Source organism: Pan troglodytes, chromosome 19 (genome assembly GCF_028858775.2).
Source record: "Pan troglodytes isolate AG18354 chromosome 19, NHGRI_mPanTro3-v2.0_pri, whole genome shotgun sequence".
Lineage (NCBI taxonomy): Eukaryota > Metazoa > Chordata > Mammalia > Primates > Hominidae > Pan > Pan troglodytes.
The window spans coordinates 79,271,671-79,285,070 of NC_072417.2; the positions used below are offsets into that span (position 1 = coordinate 79,271,671).

Sequence of the window (13,400 nt, forward strand, 5' to 3'; positions counted from 1 at the left end):
TGTCCCAAACACCCAAGAGGGGTGAAGGAGAACTACGAGGCGGTGTTCCTAAAATTCTAGGGAACACATTTTTGGCTGTAATTGGCCGAATGTTTCAGGCAAAATCACAACGGCTTTAGCTCTCCACTTTGTTTTGTTTGAGAAAGTCTGGTCCCAGCACGCTTAGTTGTAAAGTGGAAATGTTTCTGGTTCTGGGATTCATTAATTCGGAGCCCCCTGCCTGTTCTGTACAGATGAATAAGGGCTCCAGCATCTCAGATGACCACATCTGAAATCCACCCAGAATCTTTTCCAGTAAATAGAAATCCATTTTGTACATTCCTACAGGAATACAACTGCAGCATGAAGAGATGGTCTCTCCCTATACTTCACATCCTTCCTTAAAAATATACATTTATCTATTTCTCTATGGATCTGTTTCTCCTATGAAGCAACTTGAGACAAACTGTGGTGGTGAAGCTATTTTATATTATCAAAATAATTGGTGATTGATAGTTCAGTCTAATATTTCAACACTTTCTAGATATTGGAGCGGGTAGAAATGGATATAGCTATAGGTGTATTAAGACACTCTAGATCTGAAAATTCAATTGTGTAAAAGGATAAATTAAGAGTTGTGAATGGTTTTCACTAAATCCTTTTTTTCTTCCCCTAGATAATTTCTTTGGATGAGAGCTCTTCCTGTTCACCTTAGTATCTGTTGAAAGATGAGTATTTGGTGAAATAAGTTGGAAAATCAGAAGAACTTAAGACTAAAGTGTGGAAAGGTTATTGTGATGGATGATCACTCAGAAATGAAATGAAGTTAGAGCATCTCCCAAAATCATTGATCGCTGGACCAAGACAAATAGATCCAGGCCAGGCACAGTGGCTCATGCACTTTGGGAAGCCAAGGCAGGGGGATTGCTTGAGGCTAGGAGTTTGAGACCAGCCTGGACAACATAGCGAGATACTATCTCTACAAAAAAAAAAAAAAATTAAAAATCACCCATGGCTGGGTGCAGTGGCTCAGGCCTGTAATCCCAGCACTTTGGGATGCTGATGAGGGCAGATCACTTGAGGTCAGGAGTTTGAGGCCAGCCTGGCCAACATGGCAAAACCCCATCTCTACTAAAAATACAAAAATTAGCTGGGTGTGGTGGCACCTGCCTGTAATCCTGGTTACTGGGGAGGCTGAGGCAGGAGAATCGCTTGAACCCAGGAGGCAGAGGTTGCAGTGAGCTGAGAATGTGCCACTGCACTTCAGCCTGGGCGACAGAGCGAGACTCCATCAAAAAAAAAAAAAAAAAAAATCGCCTGGGCACAGTGATGTGTGCCTGCAGTCCTATTTATTCAGGAGGTTGAGGTAGAAGGATTGCTTGAGACCAAGTGTTGAAGGATGCAGTGAGCTATGATTGTGCCACTGCACTCCAGCCTGGGTGACACAGCAAGACCCTATCTCCAAAAACAAAAACAAGTAGACTCTGAGCTCTTTAAAGACAGGAACCTTGGCTTTCGCCTTTGATTCCAAGGAGTCTGCAATATGTGTGAGTAAGACCACAAGCCAGGAGCTATGGACTTTGCCCACCATGCTTGAGAGGATATGGCACAAGCATGCCTTCCCTGAGGCAGCTGGATGTGTTTGCGGTGCCAGTGACCTGGAGACTGGCAGCAGCAGAGTAGAGGAAGGCAGCGAGGGTTCAGAGAAAGGATGGTGACAGGGCAAGGGGGCAGCAAAGATGTTCTGTTTTTTTCATGAGAGGCACGGCTGGTTCAGAGTCTGGATTCTTGGGCACAAAGAGGGAAAGATTGGATGATATCCTTAAAACACCAGGCACTCCGAGGCCCGGCATGGTGGCTCATGCCTGCAATCCTAGCACTTTGGGAAGCCAAGGCTGGTGGGTCACTTGAGGTCAGGAGTTCAAGACTAGCCTGACCAACATGGCAAAACCCAGTCTCTACTAAAAATACAAAAATTAGCCAGGCGTGACGGCGGGTGCCTGCAATCCCAGCTCCTCAGGAGGCTGAGGCAGAAGAATCACTTGAACCCAGGAGGTGGAGGTTGCAGTGAGCTGAGATCCTGCTACTGTACTCCAGCCTGGGCAACAGAGCAAGACTCCATCTCAGAAAAACAACAAAAACAGGCTGGGTGCAGTGGCTCACACCTGTAATCCCAGCACTTTGGGAGGCTGAGGTGGGCAGATCACCTGAGGTCAGGAGACCAGCCTGGCCAACATGGTGAAACCCCATCTCTACTAAAAATAAAAAATTAGCTGGGCATGGTGGCACATGCCTGTAATCCCAGCTGCTTGGGAGGCTGAGGCAGGAGAATCACTTGAACCTGGGAGATGGAGGTTGCAATGAGCCAAGATCACACCACTGCACTCCAGCCTGGGCAACAAGAGAGAAACTCCATCTCAAAGCAAAACAAAACAAACAAACAAAAACAAAAACAAAACAAACAAACAAAAGCCCCAGGCAATCTGAGTATCAGCCTCCAGGCAGAGGCGGGGAAGCAAGGAAACAGAGGTGCTACAGACAATGTTTATATTTCCTCCCAAATTCATACGCTAAGATCCTAACTCCCAACCTTCGGGCATCAGGCGGGGAGGCCTTTGGGAGGTGATCAGGTCATGAGGGCAAAGCCATCGTGAATGGGATTAGTGCCCTTACAAAAGAGACTCGGGAGAGTCTCGTCCTCAACCTGTGAGGACACAGCAAGAAGGTGTCATCTCTAAGCCAGAAAGTGGCCCTCACCAGATGCCAAATCTGCCAGCACCTTGATCTTGGACTTCCCAGACTCCAGAATTGTGAGAAATAAATGCTCTTTTTTTTTTTTTTTTTTGGTCAGAGGCTGAGTCTTACTCTGTTGCCCAGGCTGGAGTGCAATGGCTTGATCTCGGCTCACTGCAACCTCTGCCTCCTGGGTTCAAGCGATTCTCCTGCCTCAGCCTCCCAAATAGCTGGGATTACAGGCACGCACCACCATGCCCGGCTAATTTTTATTTTCTTAGTAGAGACAGGGTTTCATCATGTTGGCCAGGCTGGTTTCAAACTCTTGACCTTGTGATCTGCCTGCCTCGCCCTCCCAAAGTGTTGGGATTACAGACATGAGCCACCCAGCCGAGCTAAATGCTCATTGTTTGTAAGTCACCCAGTCTGTAGTATTCTGTTATAGCAGTCCCAACAGACCAAGAGAGAGAGAAGAGACTAATTAACACCCCTTTTGACAATCTCCTGTTTCACAGGCACCAAAAGGGGAATTTATTTCCAAATCCCTTTATGTTAATCTGGAATGATGAGGGGGCAAGAAGGCCACCTATCCTCTCCAGTATTCCCCTACTTTCCTGCTGATGCAGGAGATTTCACTGAAAACTAGAAAGATAATCCACAGATGCCCCCACGCTCAAAATTTTATTTTATTATTGTTTTTTTAGATGGAGTTTCGCTCTTGTCGCCCAGGCTGGAGTGCAATGGTGCTATCTCGGCTCCCTGCAATCTTCACCTCCCAGATTCAAGTGATTCTCCTGCCTCAGCCTCCCAAGTAGCTGGGACTATAGGCGTGAGCCACCATGGCTGGCTAATTTTGTATTTTTGGTAGAGACAGGGTTTCACCATGTTGGCCAGGCTAGTCTCAAACTCCTTACCTCGGGTAATCTGCCTGCCTTGGCCTCCCAAAGTGCTAGGATTACAGGAATGAACCACCGTACCTGGCAAAAAAAAAAAAAAAAAAAAAATTAAATGCAAATACATCGGCTGAAGAAGTTAATATTATATGAATGATCTGGTCAATAAAAGGAGGTCTGGCACCAGATTCTCCTTCTGTTCAGCACAGCAAACTAGAATGGAAGCTCCATAGAGGAGGTACTTTATTTCAGTAACTGCTGTGCCCCCAGTGTCTGGTATATAGGGGGCACTCAAGTAATATTTATCGGGTGTGGAGTGAATGGACCTGGAATATGCTAGGTGTTGTACCACAAAGTGGGAGAGGTATCGAGAAAGCGTTTTATAACTCTTGTAGTTGGTGAGACAACATAAAAAGATAATTTCCAGACTGTGCTGGAGAAGCATGGAGTGTTGTGGAAGCAAAGAGAAAGAACCCAGAAAGACAGGAACTGCTTAACAGCTAATAGGAGGTTCTACTACCACTGACTTGGGAAGGAGTACGCTGAGCAAATATGGCCATCCTGTGGTTATACTCAATGCCTGCCTGGTTATCTTTATGTCCATACGAAGCCCAACAGAAACTGCTGACAAAGGTATTTTTGTCTTGGTGGTCTAGCTCCTTTACATGGGGCAATAGCAGATTTCATTTGCAACACTTTATTCACATCTATGGAATAAAACTAGGTGTATCTGGCCCAAGTCTTTCTACAGTCTTATTTATCAGGTTGAACATCCTTTATCCAAAATGCTTAGGACCAAAAGTATTTTGGTTTCCAGATTTTGTGGGGTTTGGGAATATTTGTATTAGACTTACTGGTTGAACATCCCTTATCTGAATATCTGACATCCAAAATGCTCCAACAAGCATTTCCCTTTGACTGTCATGTCAGAGCTCAAAAAGATTTAGGTTTTGGACCATTTTGGATTTTTGGGTTTGGAATGCTTAACTTGTAGTACTTTAGATTAAAACTGATGAGTTTAAGATCATTTTATCCATTTTAGTGAGTTTGCTAGTCTGTGTTGAAGAAACTGTGTAAGAAAAAACTATGTATAACAACCATAGAGCAAACTTGTCATTTGCTGCTGCCTAGCCTTCGACAGTGTCTGTAATATCATTGTCTGTACCACATTCTATCCATAAACGAAAGTATTGTGGCCAGAGCAGTGGCTCACGCTTGTAATCCCAGCACTTTGGGAGGCTGAGGTGGATGGATTTGTTGAGGCCAGGAGTTTGAGACCAGCCTGGGCAACCTGGCAAACCCTGTCTCTACAAAAAATACAAAAATTAGCCAGGTATGGTAGTGTGCACCTGTAGCCCTAGTTACTCGGGGGCGTTGAGGTGGGAGGATCACTTAAGCCTGGGAGGCAGAGGTTGCAATGAGCCAAGGTCATGCGCCACAGCACTCACTCCAGCCTGGGTGACAGAGTGAGACCCTGCCTAAAAAAAAAAAAAAAAAAAAGACGGAACATATTGCACATAAGAGAAGAATTCTGGGCACATAATGGAGAGCACAGAATATGACCAAACATGGATAGTTCACAGTCGCAAAGGCACATAATTGTCACCCATTCTCAACCTGCACAGAAGAAATTAGGATTCACTAAGGATTCCTTGCTGCTTACAGCCTCCCAGGTTAAAATGCAGATAGCTGTGCCCAGTAGGCTGGGCGTGGTGGCTCACGCCTGTAATCCCAACACTTTGGGAGGCCAAGGCAGGCGGATCACAAGGTCAAGAGATCAAGACCATCCTGGCCAACATGGTGAAACCTCGTCTCTACTAAAAATACAAAAATTAGCTGGGTGTGGTGGCATGCACCTGTAATCCCAGCTACTCAGAAGGCTGAGGCAGGAGAATCACTTGAACCCAGGAGGCAGAGGTTGCAGTGAGCTGAGATCGTGCCACTGTACTCCAGCCTGGGCAACAGAGCGAGACTCCGTGAAAGGAAGAAAGGAAGGAAGGAAGGGAGGAAGGGAGGAAGGAGAAAGAAAGAAATCATCGAGTATAGGAGTATGTGTTCATTTACATCATCTTTGCCTAGTCCAAGTGCTCCAGGTCAATTATACGCTCTATCAAAGAAAGAAAAACCTAGCAAATAGGTGGGGACTCCGATAGACATGGTGAAATATTTGTTTTGCTTGTTTGTTCCTCCTTTGAGCGACATAAGGAAGCTTCACATTCAGTCACCAGAGGTCATTCTCGCACCACTAGATGGAAGACTTGGCTGCTCTCGACTCTTTCAATATTTACACTGTGTCAGCAGCAGCTTTAGTTCTTCACCAAAAGATCTCCTAAACTGGAAAAACAAAATTCTACTCCACCCTTGAGAGGACCAACTTGGGAGAATTCCTCTTGTCAAGCTCTAAGGGCTCTGCAAGAAAAGATGCTGCTGCTAGCCATGTATGGGAAACCATTGAGGGGATGGACTTAGGGCTGGGCTGTGGGTAAGAACGCAGGGGTTCAGATCTCTGCTCTGCTAGTTACCCGGTGTGTGCTCTTGGCTATATCATGTAACCTCTTTGTTCCTCGGTTTCCTTATAGGATACATGGAGATAATGTAAATGTCCACCACATATGATGTAAGGATTGAATGAGTTAAAATCTGCCTATAAAGTGCTTAAAATAATTCCTGGGACATCGTTAAACATTCAGTAAATGTTAAGTGTTTTTGTATTGAGGTTTTTGTCTTGTTACACTTTATAAATAATTTAGTCAGTTTAGTCAGCTATAGATAACTAAATAACCTAGTGTCAAGTAAAGGTATTTATTAGAGACAATGTTTATACATTAATTAATTAATTAATTTTTTTAAGACCGAGTCTTGCTCTGTCACCCAGGCTGGAGTGCAGTGGCATGATATCAGCTCACTGCAACCTCCACCTCCCAGGTTCAAGTGATTCTCCTGCCTCAGCCTTCTGAGTAGCTGGGATTACAGGTGCCCACCACCACGCCCAGCTAATTTTTGTAGTTTTAGTAGAGACGGGGTTTCACCATGTTGGCCAGGCTGGTGTCGAACTCCTGACCTCAAGTGACCTGCCCGCCTGGGCCTTCCAAAGTGCTGGGATTACAGGCTTGAGCCACCATGCCCAGCCTGTTTATACATATAAAAACAATATTTCATAGGTCCAAATGAGCCAGGGAATGCCATTGTGGACTTTGTTTTTAGAAACTTCACTGGATATTGCTGTTGAGAACAGCTCTGATCAAAAAGCATGCTTTCTGCATCCACTTAATTTACTCCTTTGAAATGCCACTAAAATTTTTTCTAAGGCTATGGAGCAATTTGGGAAGCCAAAATTTCTTTTTCAATGTTTGACTTTCATTTCTCCACACTTTTTTTGGAGCTCAAAAACCATATTTTGATCACTGACACCCAAACTATAAGAGAAGCACCCAGTGCCAGAGGTAATGACTCTGGATTTGACAACTTTTAGTCCAAGTTCACTCTGAATATGTGTTTGATACTTTTAGGAAAGTAATTCAAGCACTCTTGGGAATTTATGTGCACATAGTACTACATTTATGAAACTTAAGCTTCCTAGTGGTACCTAGATCCTTGTTAAATGTGCATAAAAGACAAAATTACACACAAAATCATCAATGTGAGTTTTTATGTCCCCAGGGGTTACTTTGTCATCCTTTCCTTTTGCCCATAACATCATTTAGGAGGACATATTTTTAAATTTCATATTTAATTTACTACAGTTACAGATTTTTAAACATATTTAAGTTTTTAAGTGCAGCTTACAAATCTGACTCTTCTGTATACAGATCACTTTATGGGTGTTTAAGGAAAACAATAATAAACTATCAATTGCCTGACAAAGATTTCCTCATTGAGACTTAACACTTGGCCAGGTGCAGTGGCTCATGCCTGTAATCTCAGCACTTTGGGAGGCCAAGGCGGGAGGATCACTTGAGCTCAGAATTTCAAGACCAGACTGGGCAACATTGTGTGACCCTGTCTCTATAAAAAAAAACTGTTTTATAAAAAAGACTTAACATTTAAGTAAGGCTGGGTGCTGTGACTTACGCCTGTAATCCCAAAACTTTGGGAGGCTGGGGTGTACAGATCACGTGAGGTCAGGAGTTTGTGACCCGCCTGGCCAACATGGTGAAACACTGTCTCTACCGAAAATACAAAAATTAACTGGGTGTGGTGGCACACACTTGTAATCCCAGCTACTTGGGAGGCTGAGGTAGGAGAATTGCTTGAACCTAGGAGGCAGAGGCTGCAGTGAGCTGAGATTGTACCACTGTACTCCAGCCTGGGCAACAGATGGAGACTCCATCTCAAAACAAACAAACAAACAAGTAAGTTTTTATAAACCTAAGTAATTAAACTTATACAACTGGTGAATATCTTAAAATTCTCTTAAGTGTTTTAAAAATGTTTATAAAATTCATATGATTTCAACTTAAAATCTCAGTCTATAATCATTACTCATACATTTTAAATTTGAAACACAATTAGTCTGTTAAAACCTCTAGTATGCTAACTTCTCTTGAACACAAGTATACACAGTTTGCTTCTAAACTTAAAAAAACAAGCATTTCAGAAGAGAATGCAATGTGGGCCTGTAATGCCAGGGTGACTTTTCTTATATCTTTCTTATATCTGCCTGCAAGGTTGGGTCCTTTTTTTTTGAGATGGAATTTTGCTCCTGTTGCCCAGGCTGGAGTGCAATGGTGCGATCTCGGCTCACTCCAACCCCTCCTGTCGGGTTCAAGTGATTCTCTGCCTCAGCCTCCCGAGTAGCTGGGATTACAGGCACCACCACCACGCCTGTCTAATTTTTGTATTTTTAGTAGAGATGGGGTTTCACCATGTTGGCCATGCTGGTCTGGAACTGCTGACCTCAGGTGATCCACCCACCTCGGCCTCCTAAAGTGCTGGGATTACAGGTGTGACCCGCCGCGCCCAGCCGGGTTCTTTTTTTTTTTTTTTTTTTTAATATTTGCTTTGCCATTGTCTCCAAAACACAGGCTATGCCGTGGTGGCATAACAATTATTGTGAGCTGAAGGCATTTGAGAATGAGCAGATGCAGGAAGAAACTTTTGTTTTCTGGATTCCTTTGAAAGTGGAGACTCCCAGAAGATCTCAACTGATATAAATTCTAGCCCTGAGAGTTTCATAACCAGGGAAGATTGGCTTTTATCACTGGAGACAAGTCAACACTGGGATTAAGAGATCACCTAAACAGACATTGACACAAAACTACTATATCTTCCATCTGCTCTTCTAAAAGACCATTTATCTTTCCTAAAAGTCATTGGTTTTCCCCTAAGTTGTCTTTCTCTCCCTCTTCTCCATGAAGACGGTATATAAGCCCCAAATTCTAACCAACATTTTGAGTCACATTTTTTTTTTTTTTTTTTTTTTTGAGATGGAGTTTTGCTCTTGTTGCCCAGGCTGGAGTGTAATGGTGCGATCTTGGCTCACTGCAACCTCCGCCTCCCGGGTTCAAGCGATTCTCCTGCCTCAGCCTCCTGAGCAGCTGAGATTACAGGCATGCACCACCACATCCAGCTGAGTCACATTTTTTTCTGTGTTCCTACACACACACACACACACACACAAATACAAATTTACACATTTATATATATACACATTTGTCTCTTTGCTTGTTATCTGTCTTTTGTGAGTTTAATTCACAGGACCTAAGTGAGTGGAGGAAAAGTTTTTTTTCTCCTTGACACCTATCAACCATACTTAGCCAACACAGTTATCCGACATATTCGTTTACTGCTTCCTTTCCTCTCTAGGGCCATTCCTATTTTTGTACAAAAATACTGTTATTTTCCCATAAAAATTTACCTGGATCTCATCGGCCACCCTCTTTTTTCACTCTTCTTTGCAACAGCATTCTGTAGCCTCTGACTTCAATTTCTCCCCTTCCCTTCTCTCTGAAACTCCCTCTAAACAAGCTTTGACAACCTCCCTCCCACTGACACTGTTCTGGCTGGGCACAGTGTACATGCCTGTAGTATCAGTTACTCAGGGGGCTGAGATGGAAGGATTGCTTGAGCCCAGAAGTTTGAGGCCAGCCTGAGCAGTGTGGTGAGACCCGCATGTCAAAACAAAAGCAAAACAAACAAACAAAAAGACACTGTTCTATTTATTGTTTATCTCTAGCACCTATAACAGTGCCTGTTATAAGTGCTCAGTTTATGTTTATTAAGTTCTGTTTCTGAATATTTTTTATGTTCTTCCTGTTTGTTAGAATTGCATTTTGTACAGAAATTTGAATGACATTTGAATAGATTCCAAGGCTTTGGGAAGTGTCACCATTCTAGTACTAAGGCTGTGATAACCACAGATACAATGGCAGATTATACAGTTTGCCAAATAATATTATGTGTGCCTTCCAAAGACCCAGGCTGTCATCACCACATTGAATCTTGTGAAATAGCTCTAAGAGGAGGTGGTCATTCTCTGTCACTTACTGATTTATCTATATGAACCTTGTTAGACACACGTCCTGAGGCAAGTTTTGCTTAAATCTCTGCCATATGCCTATTGATGGGAGTTTTTACTCCCACCAATATGGGGGGCCTGCAACTTAAACTGACAAAAGACAGGTAACAGGTGACAAGATAAATTTGTATTCATGCATGTACACAGTCCCACAGTATTTACTCCATTACTGTGTATAGCATAAAGCATCCAAATTATTATTATTATTATTTTTGAGATGGAGTCTCGCTCTGTCTCCCAGGGTGGAGTGCAGTGGAGCAATCTCGGCTCACTGCAACCTCCGCCTCCCGGGTTCAAGCAATTCTCTGCCTTAGCCTCCCGAGTAGCTGGGATTACAGGTGCCTGCCACCATACCTGGCTAATTTGTATGTATTTTTAGTAGAGACGGGTTTCACCATCTTGGCCAGGCTGGTCTTGAACTCCTGATGTCGTGATCCACCCGTCTCGGCCTCCCAAAGTGCTGAGATTATAGGCGTGAGCCATCACGCCTGACAAAACCATCCAAATTAAAACAGGATCAATGTTTTGAAGGGAGTTACACATGTGTTTTTTGTTTTGTTTTGTTTTGTTTTTTAGACAGGGTCCGCTTCGTTTTCCAGGCTGGAGTGGTGGCACAATCTTGGCTTACTGCAACCTCTGCCCCCCCAGCTTAAGCGATTCTCCTGTCTCAGCCTCCCGAGTAGCTGGGACTACAGGCACATGCCACCATGCCCAGCTAATTTTTGTATTTTTAGTGGAGGTGGGGGTTTCACCATGTTGGCCAGGCTGGTTCCGAACTCCTGACCTCAAATGATCTGCCCACCGTGGCCTCCTAAAGTGCTGGGATTACAGGCATGAGCCACTGTGCCCGGCTGCTCATGTGTATTAAATGATGGCTATTGGCCAGGCATGGTGGCTCACGCCTGTAATCCCAGCACTTTGGGAGGCCGAAGCGGGCAGATCACCTGAGGTCAGGAGTTCGAGACCAGACTGGCCAACATGGTGAAACCTCATCTCTACTAAAAATACACAAATTAGCCGGGCATGGTGGTGGGCGCCTGTAATCCCAGCTACTCGGGAGGCTGAGGCAGGAGAATCACTTGAACCCGGGAGGCGGAGGTTGCAGTGAGCCGAGATCACACAGCTGCACTCCAGCCTGGGCGACGGAGTGAGACTCCATCTCAAAAAAAAAAAAAAAAGATGGCTATTATATAAATGAATATAAGTGAACATATGTGATAAGTTAAATTTTGCTAGGATCCCTCTCCCATGCCAATCACCAAAGGGAACACAAATTATACAAAGGTAGGGACTATGTTTTGCTCATGACTGTGTCAATATATAATATACAAATAATATCTTGGTATTCTGGGACTTAGCATTCATTGTTGAAAGAGTGAATGAGAATCTTGGTAATGCCAGCATTTTCTTTCTGCTCAGATGCTGATCCCACTCTAACCTATCCTGTTTACAACTAATTCCTAGACTTTTTATGATGCAAAATCATAAAACAAGGACGGAAGGCTTACCTTAAAGAGAGAAGTGGAGGGATTTTTTGTCGAAAGTCATATATAATAAAGAGTACAAAAAATAATAAAAGAGAGGAGAGGGCGTAAACACTGATCTTGCTATGAGTAGAAGAAGGAATCTATTTTGGGAGGGTAGATAAAGGGACTTATTTATTTAAAGACTCACTATTTTTTATATTTTTGGTAGAGACGGGGCTTACCCATATTGCCCAGGCTGGTCTCGAACTCCTGACCTCAAGGAATCCACCCTCCTTGGCCTCCCAAAGTGCTGGTATTACAGGCATGAGCCACCACAGCCCAGCCATAAGGGGACTTCAGGAAGCCTGCTGAGAATGTGGGAGATGAGAGTGAATGTTAGGAGGAAGAAAGAAGACGAAAGGGGGATCAAAACATCTGGCTGGGGGTTCTAAATTGGATTGGGCATCTAATTGTTTAATGTCTTTCAAGGGATAAGAGAAATAAATGGCATTCTTTTCATTTTAATTTACTTGCTTTTGCCCATTCGATTATGCTTTTTCTTTTATTTTTTTGAGATGGAGTCTCGCTCTGTTGCCCAGGCTGGAGTGCAGTGGTGCAATCCTGGCTCACTGCAAGCTCTGCCTCCCAGGTTCATGACATTCTCCTGCCTCAACCTCCCAAGTATCTGTGACTACAGGCGCCTGCCACCACACTCAGCTAATTTTTTTGTATTTTTAGTAGAGACGGGGTTTCACCATGTTAGCCAGGAGGGTCTCAATCTACTGACTCGTGATCCGCCCGCCTTGGCCTCCCAATCTATTGTACTTTTTAAAATGAGACTCCCCTCCAGGCTAAACCTTTCTCCTTTTGGGCTACAGCAGAAAGACCTGAGCTCCTCAGTGACAGGGAGCGTATCTTCTTTATTTTGTATTCCTGGGACTAGCAGAGTGTCTGCTACAGAGCTGAAGGGTCATGTTTCAGTTTTTGGAAAGTAACTCAACTTCAGCCTCACATCTACTGGACAGAGTGAGCTTATCTTGGCCCTCCAGGCAAAGTCAGCTGAAGGCCATGGTAGAGACACAACTGGTTCTTCTACTAGTCTTCTTCTAGTTTGCTTATTCGTTTTGCTGTACTTAGCTCTTTATAACCTTCAACAAATTCAAGGTTTTATTGTGGTATAATTGATTTGCAATAAACTGCACATACTTACAGTGTACAATTTGATGAGTTTTATATGTGCGTAATTGTGAAACCAACAGACAGGGAACATAGCATCACCTCCAGGAGTCTCCTCATGGTGGTTTTATTTCAAGGTTTTATTATCTAGAGATAAAGAGATAAGGAAGGAGATAGATCAAATAGGATTCTTCACGATTTGATAATTGTTGAAGCTGGGTGACAAGGATTCAATGAGATTCATTGTTTGAAACTTTTTATATATGTTTCAAAAAATTCATTTATAAAAGTTTTTCTTTTTTTCTTTCTTTTTTTTTTTAGAAAAAACTTCAGGCCAGGCGCAGTGGCTCACGCTTGTAATCCCAGCACTTTGGGAGGCCGAGGCAGGCAGATCACGAGGTCAGGAGATCGAGACCATCCTGGCTAACACGGTGAAACCCCATCTCTACTAAAAATACAAAAAATTAGCTGGGCGTGGTGGGTGGCGCCTGTGGTCCCGGCTACTTGGGAGGCTGAGGCAGGAGAATGGCATGAACCCGGGAGGCAGAGCTTGCAGTGAGCCGAGATTTTGCCACTGCACTCCAGCCTGGGTGACACAGTGAGATTCCGTCTCAAAAAAAAAAAAAAAAAAAAAGA

The 13,400-nt window shown here is 43.7% G+C and overlaps 1 protein-coding gene across 2 annotated transcripts in view; it reads right to left on the reverse strand.

Moving 5' to 3' along the window:
- The window catches only part of APOH (apolipoprotein H), a 90,717-nt gene that overhangs the window by 72,070 nt on the left and 5,247 nt on the right, over window positions 1-13,400 (reverse strand). For both annotated transcript variants that reach the window (XM_063798093.1, XM_063798092.1), the window contains exons 2-3: window positions 12,799-12,911; window positions 11,831-11,956 (exon numbers count right to left, since the gene is read on the reverse strand). The gene's annotated coding sequence lies outside the window, so the exon portion shown is untranslated. The remainder of the gene's footprint in view (window positions 1-11,830; window positions 11,957-12,798; window positions 12,912-13,400) is intronic.